The sequence below is a fragment of the Pristis pectinata genome, chromosome 10 (genome assembly GCF_009764475.1).
Source record: "Pristis pectinata isolate sPriPec2 chromosome 10, sPriPec2.1.pri, whole genome shotgun sequence".
NCBI classification, from domain to species: Eukaryota; Metazoa; Chordata; class Chondrichthyes; order Rhinopristiformes; family Pristidae; genus Pristis; species Pristis pectinata.
The window spans coordinates 67,608,617-67,624,459 of NC_067414.1; the positions used below are offsets into that span (position 1 = coordinate 67,608,617).

At 41.0% G+C, this 15,843-nt stretch overlaps 1 protein-coding gene across 5 annotated transcripts in view; it reads left to right on the forward strand.

The window, feature by feature from the left end:
• Window positions 1–15,843, forward strand: part of LOC127574945 (CYFIP-related Rac1 interactor A) — a 171,117-nt gene that overhangs the window by 65,422 nt on the left and 89,852 nt on the right. The gene's annotated exons all lie outside the window — the stretch shown is intronic.

Consider the following 15,843-nt stretch of genomic DNA (forward strand, 5'->3'; position numbering starts at 1 on the left):
TTCCTTGATGTATTTCCTTGACCAATTAGATTGAAGGCTCATTAATCTGCAATGTATATGAAGCAGGTGCCAAGAAATTGGAATGCATAATGCTGTATTGTTTAATGCCACACAACCAAGAACTTATTTTACTAATAGTGAGTCACATTAGAAATAATTTCAGAGGAAATTATGCTAATCCCAATACTGGACTGGACACATGTCAGCATGTAGAATATTTTCCCAGCATCATTCATATACCTAATGATGCCATTTGTTGCATAAAATGTGTTTTAACTCTTTGAAGTGCAAATTGAAGCTCCCTGATGCAGAAATTGCCATTATGGAACAGTCCCAGGAAAACTAGGAGCACATTTCTGCTTGGTTCTTCAGTTAGCTTCCTTCATGATGCTTTACAGTAAAGCATTCTTTATTAAATTAAACATCAGTGACAGTTCATAACCTAACTGTGTGGTTCTTGAAGCCAGTCAGCTAATTCCTATCTGTATTTATTATTTGAATCAATTTTTTGAAAATGTGGGCCAACAGTTTTGAAAAGTCTTCTCTCCAGCATTCATGCCTGTTTGGTAATTTAGTGCTAAATCAGAAGACCAGTTTGCTCCACATACAGGTCCTCCCCAGGTTACGACACGGTTCTGTTCCTGTGAACTGCTTATCACCTGAGCAATTTGCAAGTCGAAAATGCAGCCATGAACCAAGTTCCCACCCAGCAGAAGATGCCTACAGCCCTGCAACAGCCAGCAAATCCATCCCACCAGTCTCCCAAACGCTTATCTGTATGTACGGGCTGTACATAAGTTGGGTGTTTGTAAGCTATGGAGGATCTGTACTAGTACATGAATGGAACTATAGTTTGAACTCCTTGGAGCTGATACTGTTCCCTGCACACTGGCATTCTGAGTGCAGTGTTCTTGATATGGTTGCTGTGCTGATCATGGGTAAAATCAATTTTTTGACAAGATAAGGTATAGGAATGCTGAGATATCACAGGTTGAAGGATTTTTCTTGCCAGATCAGCAGCATCTGTTCCAATACACCAGCAACATTATTGTACCACTTCATCTGCCAAAGCTGAGATGATTCTACTGTTGGGTCCCTCCCTCCATGTTTTTGTTACCTCTAGGCTTGACCATTCCAACATACTTTGGTCTTGCCCTTTTCTTTTCACCCATTATAAATTACAGGTCATCTAAAACTCTGCAGCCTGAGTCCTAAACTTGCACCAGGTCCTGTTCACCCACCACAGTATCTGCTGCCCTTCGCTTGCTCCTGCTTGATCATTGCCTTGATATTCAAATGCAAAAAGAAGTTCTAAAATACCGTGCCATTGCCTTTCCTTATCTCTGCACGCTCCCTTTCTAAATCAGAGAAGCAGTGGAAATGAAGTCCTGAACCAACCAGCACCCTTGCAAAGCTATTCCAGTGGAATGATGATACTGGCATCGACACAAAAGCAAGGAAAATTCATTTGCAAGATGCAGGCCAAACGTATCTGTTTTTTAAACTACTTTTTTAGTCTTCGGAGAAGTAACTCATTAATGAATATCTTGTTCTCGGTCAGTTTGAGAAGAAGCATCCCACTGCAGATCTTGGCTTTGATCTAGCTGCTGGATGTAAGAAGTGAATGTTTTGCCTCTAATGGCTTTAAGTCTTCTCTGTACTTTTGGCAGTATGAGAAAAGCCCTGATCCAAAGGTGTTTTCCATTAGAAAACCTGTTGCAAATTTCAAATAATTCTTTGAGCTCTGGAGAATCTTGACAGCATGATTTTAGCTATCTGATATACAAACTGCACCTTCTCGCTTGTTTCTAATATAAATGACTAATTTAAACTAATTTCTTACATAGATCTGTTGACCATGGTAATTGTTGGATTTGTTGGTTTCACCTGATGTGATCATTGCTGTCTTTTATTTCTGATTTTGATAGCTCTTCATAAAGGCCCTTGCAATGTTACTTATGTTACGATTTCACTACAAATCATGTTAATTAATAATGTGATACAAAATTCATTGTCCTCCTCCTTCCCTCCTCTTTTCACCACAGCCCACCCCATGCCCCATGTCATATGCACTTGACAGAATTTGACAATCTGAGTGAATTTGCTTTTGAAGCATAGAAAACAGAAAAACCTACAGCACAATTCAGGCCCTTCGGCCCACAAAACTGTGCCGAACATGTCCCTACCCTAGAAATTACTAGGCTTACACATAGCCCTCTATTTTTCTCATCTCCATGTACCTATCCAACAGTCTCTTAAAAGACCCTATCGTATCCGCCTCCACCACTGTTGCCGGCAGCCCATTCCACACACTCACCACTCCCTGAGTAAAAAACTTACCCTGACATCTCCTCTATACCTACTCCTCAGCACCTTAAACCTATGTCCTCTTGTGGCCACTATTTCAGCCCTGGGGAAAAGCCTCTGACTATCCACCTGATCAATTCCTCATCATCTTAAACACCTCTATTAGGTCCCCCTCATCCTCCGTCGCTCCAAGGAGAAAAGGCCGAGTTCCCTCAACCTGCTTTCATAAGGCATGCTCCGCATTCCAGGCAGCATCCTTGTAAATCTCCTCTGCACCCTTTCTATGTCTTCCACATCCTTCCTGTAGTGAGGCAACCAGAACTGAGCACGGTACTCCAAGTGGGGTCTGACCAGTGTCCTATATAGCTGCAACAATACCTCCTGGCTCCTAAATTCAATTCCACGATTGGTGAAGGACAATACACCATATACCTTCTTAACCACAGAGTCAACCTGCGCAGCCGCTTTGAGCATCCTATGGACTTGGACCCCAAGATCCCTCTGATCCTCCACACTGCCAAGAGTCCTACCATTAATACTATATTCTGCCATCATACTTGACCTACCAAAATGAACCACTTCACACTTATCTGGGTTAAACTGCATCTGCCACTTCTCAGCCCAACTCTACATCCTATCTATGTCCTGCTGTAACCTCTGACAGCCCTCTATACTATCCACAACACCTCCAACCTTTGTGTCATCCACAAACTTACTAACCCATCCCTCCACTTCCTCATCCAGGTCGTTTATAAAAATCACAAATAGTAAGGGTCCCAGAACAGATCCCTGAGGTACACCACCGGTCACCAACCTCCATGCAGAATACGACCCTTTAACAACCACTCTTTGCCTTCTGTGGGCTAGCCAGTTCTGGATCCACATTGCAATGTCCCCTTGGATCCCATGCCTCCTTATTTTCTCAACAAGCCTTTCATGGGGTACCTTATCAAATGCCTTGCTGAAATCCATATACACTACATCTACTGCTCTCCCTTCATCGATGTGTTTAGTCACATCCTCAAAAAATTCAATCAGGCTCGTAAGGCAGGACCTGCCCTTGACAAAGCCATGCTGACTATTCCTAATCATATTATGCCTCTCCAAATGTTCATAAATCCTGCCTCTCAGGATCTTCTCCATCAGCCTACCAACCACTGAGGTAAGACTCACTGCTCTATAATTTCCTGGGCTATCTCTACTCCCTTTCTTGAATGAGGGAAGAACGTTCGCAACCTTCCAATCTTCTGGAACATCTCCCGTCTCCATCGATGATGCAAAGATCATCGTCAGAGGCTCCGCAATCTCCTCCCTCGCCTCCCACAGCGGCCTGGGGTACATCCCATCCGGTCCCGGCGACTTATCCAACTTGATGCTTTTCAAAAGTTCCAGCACGTCCTCTTTCCTAATATCTACATGCTCAAGCTTTTCAGCCTGCTGCAAGTCCTCACTACAATTCCCCAGACCTTTTTCCATAGTGAATACTGACGTAAAGTATTCATTAAGTACCTCTGCTATTCCTTCCGGATCCATACACACTTTTGCACTGCTGCACTTGATAGGCCCTATTCTTTCACATCTTATCCTCTTGCTCTTCACATACTTCCTGAATTCCTTGGGGTTTTCCTTAATCCTGCCCGCCAAGGTCTTGTCATGTCTCCTCCTGGCTCTCCTAATTTCCTTCTTAAGCTCCTTCCTGTTAGCCTTATACTCTTCCAGATCTCTAACACTACCTAACTCTCTGTACCTTTTGTAAGCTTTTCTTTTCCTTTTGACTAGATTTATTATAGCCTTTGTACACCACGGTTCCTGTATCCTCTCGTGACTCCCCTGTCTCGTTGGAACATGTCTATGCAGAACTCCACACAAATATCCCCTGAATATATTTGCCACATTTCTTCTGTACTTTTCCCTGAGAACATCTGTTCCCAATTTAAGCTTCCAATTTCCTGCCTGAGAGCCTCAATTCCCTTTATTTCAAGTAAACCCCTTTCTAGTCTGTCTGTTCCTATCTCTCTTCAGTGCTATCGTAAAGGGGATAGAATTATGATCACTATCTCCAAAATGCTCACCCACTGAGAGGTCTGACACCTGACCAAGTTCATTTCCCAATACTAAATTAAGCACAGCCTCTCATCTTATAGGCCTATCTATATATTGTGTCAAGAATCCTTCCTAAACATACTTAACAAACTCCACCCCATCCAAACCCCTCACTGTCTGGAGATGCCAATCGATGTTTGGGAAATTAAAATCTCCCATCACAACAACTCTGTTATTATCACACCTTTCTAGGATCTGCTTCCCTATTTGCTCCTCAATATCCCTGTTACTATTGAGTGGCCTATTTAAAAAAAAAACACCCAGTAAAGTTATTGACCCTTTCCTATTCCTAACCTCCACCCACAGAGACTCCGTAGACAGTCCCTCCATGACGTCCACCTTTTCTGCAGCCGTGACACTATCTCTGATCAACAGTGCCACTCCCCCACTTCTTTTGCCTCCCTCCCTGTCCTTTCTGAAACATCTAAAACCTGGCACTTGAAGCAACCATTCCAGTCCCTGAGCCATCCAAGTCTCTGTAATGGCCACCACATCGTAGCTCCAAGTATTTATCCAAGCTCTAAGCTCATCCGCCTTGTTCGCAATACTCCTTGCATTAAAATAGACACATCTCAAACCAGTCTGAGCACGTCCCTTCTCTATCACCTGCCTATCCTCCCTCTTGTACCTACTGTTAGCTTTCTCTACTTGAGAGCCAAACACCTCTTCCCCAGTCTCTCCAGTTCGGATCCCACCCCCCAATAAATCTTTGTGTAAAGAATACCTTGAATGAGCACAGTAACATTAAAATATTTAATGTGCTTGCACATGCAATAATTAATCATACCACAGAGTAACTTTTCAACATTACACTTATGATGGGGAGCTTCATCTCTCAGAAGTGCATGCTTGGAAATTTGGATGAGCATTCCCCACAATGTAAAACACAAGCTTTATATGTAAATTGGGATGTGAATAAAATGGATTTACTGTAATCATTACTTACCATGGTGAATATTCTTAAATATTCAAGGAGAAATCCCTTTCGAGAGATCTTCAGCATTTTACCAAATGTATTGGAGCTTGCAATCTTTGCCCTTGACTTTCATGTATGTCTGAGCTGAACAGGAATAGCATTTAAAAGTTCATAGTCATGTCCATAAGAAATGTTTGAAAATAGTTTTATCTTGTTATAGACTTGGAAAACTTTTTTTTGCCAGAAAGGTCTTTTTGTTATTGACAATAGTTTAAGGTTCATCTCTAAAGTACATAAAATCATGATGGTACATGGTTGTTGGAGCCCTTTTTCATTTTGTATCTTGAGGACATTCAGGTGTAAACTCTGGTCGTTGTGCTGATGTAGTAAAACCAATGTTGCACATCTGCCCCTAATCATGTCTCTTGTCTGCTTGAGCCAGTAAAATCTTGTACTGCTTTGTAGTAACAGTCTTCCTATTATGAAGACAACATGTGAGTTAATCCTCAAAGAATACATCGAGCTTCATGCAGAGAATGCCTTCCAGTGACTTAGACCATAACCTAGCCTAACATCTAAAGGGCGAGGGACAGTAGAGGAAGAAGAAAATATGTTTAATTTTTTTTAGTGCAATATAAAGGTTAAAAATTCTATTAGTATGTATTAAATTACATTAATAGATAGCTTATTAGGTATTCATGGAATGTGTTCTACACTTGGTTATCATCTGAACATTCCTATCCACAGGAAAAACTTTGGTTTGTAATACTGCACACATTCTCAGTTACACACAATCAAGGCTACAGATTTGCAAATCAGCAGACTCCAAGCTTGAATGTAACATCGCTTTTCATGAAAAGAGAAAATCATTTGTCATTTAGCCTGACATCTCTCATTGGAAAAATGTTGGAATCTATAATTGAAGTAATGGCAGGACATTTAAAAATTGTAAGACAATCAGCAGAGTAAATGGGGTTTTATGAAAGGGAAATCTCATTTGACAAATTTGCTAGAGTTCTTTGAGGATGTAATAAATGGAGTGGATAAAGGGGAGCCATTTGATGTAATATATTTGGATTTCCAGAAGGTATTCATAAGGTGCCATATCAATGCAGCACAGGATAAGGGTGCATGGTATTGGGGATAATATATTGGAATCGATAGGGGATTTGCTAACTAATGGAAGAGTCAGGATAAATGGGTTATCTTTGGATTGGCAATCAGTAATTAGTGGGTTGCTACAGAATTCAGTATTAGAGCCTCAACTATTTAGGGGACCAGGTGTACTGTAACCATATTTGCTGATGATGCAAAAATGACTGGGCTATTAGGTTGTGGGGAGGAGACAAAGAACATGCATATGGATATAGATAGGTTGAGTGAGTGGGGAAGAAGATGACAGGTGGAGTAGAATGTGGGAAAATATAAGGTTATCCATTGTGGAAGGAAAAATAAAAAAACAAATTATTATATAAATGGTGTGAAACTATTTAATTTGGAAGGCTAGTGGAATGCTGGCCTACTATAAAAGTAGAGATGTTTTGGTGCAACTTTACTAGATGCTGGTGAAACTGCACCTGGAGTACTGGGAATGGTTTTGGTCTCCATATTTAAGGAAGATTATTTTGCATTGGAAACAGTGCAGAGAAGGTCACCAGGTTGATTCCTAGGATAAAAAGATTGGCATAAGATGAACAATTGAACAGGTTGGGCTTGTACTCATTGGAACTAGGAGCAATGAGAGGTGTTCCTATTAAAACTGACAGTGCGGATACTGAGAATTTGTTCCCCCTATTTAGGTTAACTAGAACAAGGTGGCAGAGTTTTAAGAATAAAGGATCTTTCACATAAGACAGAGATGAGGAGGAATTTATTCTTTGAGGGCCATGAATCTCTATCCCAGAGAGCTGTAGAGTAGAGTCATTGAATAAATTCAAGGTGGTGATTAATGGACACAAGGGAATCATGGGTTATGGAGAAGGAACAGAAAGAGAAGTTGAATCTATGGATCATCCAGAATGCTGCTAAATGGTGGACAAGGCTTGAGGGGTCAGAGGCCCACTCTTACTCCTGTTTATATTCTTATTTGATCCTGGGGTCCATTGTAATCGATATGGAATTGGTTTTACTCAAACTGGAGCAATAATCTATAATTGATATATGTACCAATGCCATATTGTTAAATTCTTCATTTTTGTACTTAAGTTCTGTTTATATATCTGAGGATTTGATAAACCTCAATTATTCACTTGCATGATAAACAATTTAAGTACACAGCAAGGGAAATGTTGATAGGAACCTGAGGTGCTGCTAGTTCAGTTTAAAAGCCAACTTCAATAACGGCAGTTTGAAAACAGTGTATCTGCTCAACTTGATTTCTATAAAAACATCAGTCTATGTTTACACTGAAAAACGTGTGAAATCTATTCTGATTCGTATTTTAAATGCCCAAACCTAATTTGTGAAATTACCTACATTTGATATTTATGTTGAACTATGGAAAAGGATAGGACTGGTCCTAGGGTTACGATTCTAAATTGGAGTAAGGCCAATATTGATGGCATCAGAAGGGATCTGGCAAGCGTGGACTGGGATAGGTTGTTTCCTGGCAAAGAGATGCTTGGTAGAATAAAAGGTTAATGGCAGCACTCTTAGCAATGTGGAGGAACAGAGAGATCTTGGGGTCCATGTCCATAGTTCCCTCAAGGCTGCAACGCAGGTCGATAGGGTTGTTAAGAAGGTGTATGGTGTGTTGGCCTTCATTAATCGGGGTATTGAGTTCAAGAGCTATGAGGTGATGTTGCAGCTCTGTGGAACTCTGGTTAGACCACACTTGGAGTATTGTGTCCAGTTCTGGTCGCCTCATTATAGGAAGGGTGTGGAAGCTTTAGAGAGGGTCCAGAGGAGATTTACCAGGATATTGCCTGGATTGGAGAGCATGTCTTATGAGGATAGGTTGAGTGAGCTAGGGCTTTTCTCTTTGGAGAGAAGGAGGATGAGAGGTGACTTGATAGAGGTGTACAAGATGATAAGAGGCATAGATCGAGTGGACAGTCAGAGACCTTTTCCCCAGGGCAACAATGGCTAACACGAGGGGACATAATTTTAAGGTGATTGGAGGAAGATATAAGGGGGATGTCAGGGGTAAGTTTTCTTTCCCCACACACAGAATGGTGGGTGCGTGGAAAGCACTGCCAGCAAAGGTTGTGGGGGCAGATACATTAGGGACATTTAAGGAACTCTTAGATAAACATATGAATGATAGAGAAATGGGGGGCTCTGTGGGAGGGAAGGGTTAGATAGATCTTGGAGCAGGATAAAATGTCGGCACAACATTGTGGGCCAAAGGGCCTGTACTGTGCTGCAGTGTTTTATGTAAGTGGGAGGCCTTCAAGAGTGAAATATTGAGAGTACAGAATCTGTATGTTCCTGTTACGATAAAAGGCAAGGCTAACAGGTTTAGGGAACCTTGATTATCGAGGGACATTGAGGCCCTGGTAAAGAAAAAGGAGGTATATGTCACCTATAGATAGGATCAAATGAGGCACTTGAGGAGTATAAGAAATGCAAGAGAACACTTAAGAGAGAAATCAGGAGGGCTAAAAGAGGACATGAGGTTGCTCTGGCAGATGAGGTGAAAGAGAATCCAAAGGATTTCTATAGCTATATTCAGAGCAAAAGGATAGCAAGGGACAAAATTGGTCCTCTTGAAGATCAGTGTGGTCATCTATGCATGGAGCCGAAAGAGATGGGGGAGATTTTAAATGGATTTTTTTTACATCCGCGTTTACTTGGGAGACAGTCTGTAGAACTGAGGGAAAAGGGTAGTGAGATCATGGACAGTGTCCGGATTACATAAGAGGAGGTGCTTGCTGTCTTGAGGCGAATTAGGGTGGATAAATCCCCAAGGCCTGACGAGGTATCCCCTCAGACCTTGTGGGAGGCTAGTGCAGAAACTGCAGAGGCCCTGGCAGAAATATTTAAAACCTCCTTAGCCATGGGTGAGGTACCAGAGGACTGGAGGATAGCTAATGTTGTTCCGTTCTTCAAGAAAGGCTCTAAGAATAAACTGGGAAATTATAGGCTGATGAGTCTGACATCAGACATGGGTGAATTATTGGAAGGTATTCTGAGGGACAGGATATATAAGTATTTGGATAGACAGGGCCTGATTAGGGATAGTCAACGTGGCTTTGTGCGTGGCAGGTCATGTCTAACCAATCTAATAGTTTTTCAAGGAGGTTACCTGGAAGGTTGATAAAGAGAAGGTGGTGGACGTTGTCTATGTGGACTTTAGCAAGGCCTTTGACAAAGTCCTGCATGGGAGACTGCTCTGGAAGGTTAAATTGCTTAACATTCAGGATGAAGTAGTCAATTGGATTCAATGGTGGCTTAGCGGGAGAAGCCAGAGAGTGTTGGCAGATGGTTGTTCTCTGATTGGAAGCCTGTAACTAGTGGTGTGCCGAAGGGATCGGTGCTGAGTCCATTGTTGTTTATCATCTATATTAATGGTTTAGATGATGTGGTAAACTGGATCAGCAAATTTGCAGATGACACCAAGATTGGGGGCGTAGTGGACAGCGAGGAAGGCTATCAAAGCTTGCAAAGTGATCTGGACCAGCTGGGAAAATGGGCTGAAAAATGCCAGATGGAATTTAATGCAGACAAGTGTGAGGTGATGCATTTTGGGAGGACAAAACAGGGTAAGACTTGCACAGTGAATGGAAGGGCGCTTTGGTGTGCGGTAGAACAAAGGGGCTTGAGAATACAGATCCATAATTCCTTGAAAGTGGCATCACAGGTAGATATGGTTGAAAAGAGAGCTTTTGGCACATTGGCCTTCATAAATCAGGGCATTGAGTACAGGAATTGGGATGTTATGTTGAATTTGTACAAGACGCTGGTGAGGCCAAATTTAGAGTATTGTGTGCAGCTCTGGTCACCTACCTACAGGAAAGATATCAATAAGCTGGAAAGAGTGCAGAGAAAATTTACAAAGATGTTGCTGGGACTTGAGGACCTGAGTTACAGGGATAGGTTGAATAGGTTAGGACTTTATTCCTTGGAGCGCAGGAGAATGAGGGGAGATCTACTTGAGGTGTACAAAATTATGAAGGGTATTGATAAGGTGAATGCATGCACGCTTTTTCCTCTCAGGTTGGGTGAGAGTAGATGTCATAGGTTTAGGGTAAAAGGTGAAATATTTAAGGGGAATCTGAGGGGGAACTACTTCACTCAGAGGGTGGTGCGAGTGTGGAATGAGCTGCCAGCGGAAGTGATGGATGCAGGTTCAATTGTAACATTTAAGAGGAGTTTGGATAGGTACGTGGATGGGAGGGATATGGTCCAGGTGCAGGTCGATGGGAATAGGCAGAAAACCAGGCCGGCATGGACTAGATGGGCTGAAGGGCCTGTTTCTGTGCTGTAGTGCTCTATGATTCTATCTGATAAGTAGGGTATCTTTAAAATACCAAAATGATTAAATGAAATTGTTCAAGGCCATAACTCCCAGTGAAATAAAAATGAGCATTTTATTGCACAATCCTAAAATAGGAGCAACTTGCTGGCAATAGATTGTAACCCACTTTCAACCAACTACATGCAATGAGATTACATGACAACCACATATCACATGACTTTGGTAAGATGGCTGCACTGTGAGAAAATGTTTTATATTCTTCCCCCCCTTATAACTGTTATTAATAGGTTTTTATTTAAACCCAGTTTTCAAAACCTGATTTTAAGGTTTAGAAAGCAAATCCCTGAATTTTTTCCTGGAAATTTGTTTAATTTTTCTTTTAAAGGCAAACCTACATTGTGACGATATATCCCAGCACATCCAGCCTATAAAGTCTGTGGGGATTACTTGGAATTTCTATTAGTATAATTTTTTTTTAACTAGGTGAGATATAATGAAGGTTGGAATTTTCTCCCTTGCTTTTTTTTAACAAAATAAGGAAAACCTATCTTGTTAATCTGCCTCCAATAAATGTTTCTCCAAGCCCCTTATCATCTCTTAATGTGCCATGTTTCTGTGTCCTTGCATTCCTCAAAAAAAGCCCTTGATTCCCCTGATCATCCAGTTGACCTCAATTCAGGGATTTCCTAGTTGTTTCAGATGAACATAAAGCTAAACTGGGAGGACTCTCTTTCCCGTTTGATGCGATCTTTGAAAACAAAAAAAAGATTTTGTCTCAAATCATAACAATATTATGACTATATTTACAGAAATTAGTTTATATCAGGTGCTTATAAATCAAATCCAAGCTGAGAATGTGTTTGACCTATTGCAAATAGAACATAGAACAGTACAGTACAGAACAGGTCCTTCGGCCCACAATGTTATGCTGATGTCGCTATTCCCTCCTACCTTCAGAATGCCCATAGTCCTCTATTTTCCTCTCATTCGTGTGCCCATCCAAGCCCCTCTTAAAAGCCCCCAATGAATTTGCCTCCACCACCCTATCAGGCAACGCATTCCAGGCATCCACCACTCTCTCAGTAAAAAAAGACATACCCCTCATGTCTGTTCTGAACCTACCCCCTCTACGTGATGGGTGACTTGCACTTCCTTTTATAGGGTATTGGGGCCAGAATGATAATATTGACGTCACTGACCCAAACTGTTTTCTGACTAACCCAAGTTCTTGTGCAAATTTATAATGTGCCTTAAATAGCACTGTACTAGTGCACATTGCTCTTAGGCTATCTGAGAGGCTAGTATTTTAGTAGCATCGTGTTACACTTATTTAAATCTTCACACATTGTGAACTATTTTAAGGCACTGCAATTTGTTAAGTAGATGAGCTGTTTTGCAAATCCTATAAGGAACAATGTGAAAAAGGACCAGTTTAATGGTTTCTAGTGACAATTGGTTGGGTTGTTGACTGATTTTGTAAGATTAAATCTGCTCTTCGAATATCACATGAAATCTTTAACAAGGCATTTATGACACTCTTCTCACTTCCGAACTGAAATGCCACCCAGTCCTGATGGAGTTTGATTCCACAGCCTTCTGACTCAGACAATAGTAATGTGTAGGAGTACACTGAACAGTGCCTCATGTGAAGCAAGTGTGAGAGAGAGCACAGCTGGAAATGCAACAAACCAGATGTGGCTCATTAAAAATAGTCTGTTAACAGGCAGAGGGTTTGTTTATACAAATGCAAATATTTAAAATGATAGTTTGTCAGAAACTAAAATTCAACCTTAGTAAGTTCAAAAGCAGGTTACCGATAACAAAAGTCATTCAAAATCTGTGAAAGCACTGTATGAATTGCATATATCTGATAATGGTCCCTGAGCCTGTTTGAATAATATTATGTTGTTGGTGCATTTTGATGCATGATTGGGTCCAAAGAGGACAGCTTCTCTGGACCTGCAAGTGGAGCTCCTCACTTTCCTTCTGTGGGAGTATTGTCCAGAATGTCTGATCAGTTGCAGGGAATTACACTATTGAAGCAGCTGCCTGTCCCTTTTGAAAATTTGTTTATATAAGCACTGCGTAAGGTAATGCTACTTTAAAGCAAGTAATAAATTAAGGTATCTGTAAAAGTAAAATTGGGTTATGATGCTTGGAGTCTGAGTCCATCAGAGGAACAAATGGACCATTTAAATGTCAGTTCCTATATATTAATAGCTGTGAAGGACTTCATAAGAACTAACTGAAGCTACACATGTGAAGGAAAATATGGTTTTCTTGCATTGATTAGTATAGTGTATTAAGCTTATAGAAAATTTATGTATTTTATGTTAATTCATTGAAAAGTGTAATACTGCTAATTATGTAAGCACTACATAAGGTAATGCTACTTTAAAGCAAGTAATAAATTAAGGTATCTGTAAAAGTAAAATTGGGTTATGATGCTTGGAGTCTGAGTCCATCAAAGGAACAAATGGACCATTTAAAGGTCAGTTCCTATATATTAATAGCTGTGAAGGACTTCATAAGGACTAACTGAAGCTACACATGCGAAGGAAAATATGGTTTTCTTGCATTGATTAGTGTAGTGTATTAAGCTTATAGAAAATTTATGTATTTTATGTTAATTCATTGAGAAGTGTAATACTGCTCATTATGGAATGGCTGTTATTTTAATGTAGGTTTGAGTGCAACCAGGATCTAATACTCTTGCCGCGTTTATCTTCAGCAACGCAAGGCACTTTTTTTTCCTTGTGCCTCCGCACTTGTGATTGCTGCTGTATAAGTTTTGTATATGTTAATATTCCCAGACCTCTCTTGACTACCAAGCAAATGCGTATGGACCAAGTATATTCCTCGTACTTTCTTTTAATGTGCTTTTTCTTTCAATATATTTTTTTAAAAGCAAACCTAAACTCCTAGGAGTGAACATTACCAATAGCCTGTTCTGGTCCAACCACATAGATGCCACAGCCAGGAAAGCTCATCAGCACCTCTACTTCCTCAGGAGGCTAAAGAAATTTGGCATGTCCCCTTTGACACTCACCAACTTTTATTGCTGCGCCATAGAACACATCCTGGCTGGGTGCATCATAGCCTGGTATGGCAACTGCTCTGCCCGTTACCTCAAGAAACTGCAGACAGTTGTGGACACAGTTCAGCACATCATGGAAACCAGCCTCCCCTTCATGGACTCTGTCTATGCTTCTCGCTGCCTTGGTAAAACAGACAGCATTATCAAAGACCCCACCCACCCGGGTCATTCCCTCTTCTCCCCTCTCCCATTGGGCAGAAGATACAAAAGCCTGAAAGCGCATACCACCAGGCTCAAGGACAGCTTCTATCCTGCTGTTATAAGACTATTGAATGGTTCCCTGGTATGATAAGATGGGCTCTTGACCTCACAATCTACCTCATTATGACTTTGCACCTTATTGTCTACCTGCACTGCAGTTTCTCTGTAGCTGTTACACTTTATTCTGTAGTCTGTTATTGTTTTACCCTGTATTACCTCAATGCACTGAGTAATGAATTGCTCTGTATGAAGGATATGCAAGACCAGTTTTTCACTGTACCTCAGTACAAGTGACAATAATAAACCAATTCCAATTCTAAGCCTACAAGAAGAGATTTTATTTTAAATATTTTTGATGTTTGTAAATCCCATTTTGAAAGCTGTTTTGTCAGTGAACTTTACCTCTTTATATCTAATTATAAGTACTTACTGGACTGTTGCTTGCTATTGGCCACTGTCTCCTAAGAGGAGTTATACAAATACTATGTACTGTACAGTCTATCTGTTGGGGCTCTTTTGTTAGCTGAGTGTCTACACCTGCAGGAACCTGTCACCTTGTTTTGGTCTTCAACCCTGTAAAGAAATCAAAGCCAACTGGCATTTGTCATCATTGCTCCATGTGGAGTGTTCACTTATCTAATTCCAGAGAACCTTTTTTAAAATATTCTAAAATGTACATAATGCAAAAACTGCTAAACATAAATACAGAACCTTCAAGTAAATATTTTCATAACAAATAATGTTATTCTATTGGTTAACATTAACACATCATCAGCTATTGCCCACTTACAAATTTAAAATCCCATGAGCTGTTTAACACAAATTTGAACTAATTTGTCTGCAATAGCAAGAGGGCCCAAAACTGTGGCCCTTCCTCATACTGCCCTAACAAGTTTATTTTTGTTTGAAACAATGACTTTATTTTCTTACTTACAATCCTCACAAAAAAATTTAGATTAAAATGTGACCCCACCTACACTCCAGCCCCTGTGGTGCCCACCAGTCCCAGAAGGGCTCCAGTGAGACCTCGGACATCGTGTGCTCTCTTGCCATGGGCACCCGGGCACAGATGTTACCTCAGAAAAGGGGTAGACAGACCCCTCGGTGGTCCGCTGCCTTGCGCGCACATTGGCAAATGGCTGATTGTTTTCTGTGTAAGTGGCTGGCACAAACGAACTTAAGCAAAACAGGGAATGCCTAACTCTCAATGCTCATCCCAGCTTTCGATCTGAATAGCAGTGGTTAATGATATACTGTGTGACCTTTTTGTCAAGATGAAACAAAATGAAGCATTGCAATGCCAGACATTGTTGTCAATGTACTTCAATATAGTAGAGTATGACTCCTGTCTAGTGTCAGCCGTGGTTCAGTATGCAGTGCTCTTGTCTCTGATTCAGAATGCTGTGGCTTCAAGTTCCAGTCGTGAGAATTCGAGTACGCTAAGCCATCAATCATAGAGTCATACAGCATGGAAAAAGAGTTCCCCCACAACTACACACTACGGATAATTTACAGTGGCCAATCAGCCCATCAACCCACACATTTTTGGAATGTGAGAGGAAACCCGGAACACCCAGGGGACAGCTGATGGAGCACAAATCTTGACTGGCAGACAATACGGAGGGAATTCTGCATGGCCAGAAATACCATCTGTTGGGATGAAACATTAAACAAAAGCTTTGTCTATCGCCTGATACCCTGCAACGTTCTCTCAAAGAAAAATTCTCCAGTATGTCTTGGCCAATGTTTATCTCTCCATCAATACCACAGAAACAAATGTGGTTATTTTTGCATTATGCC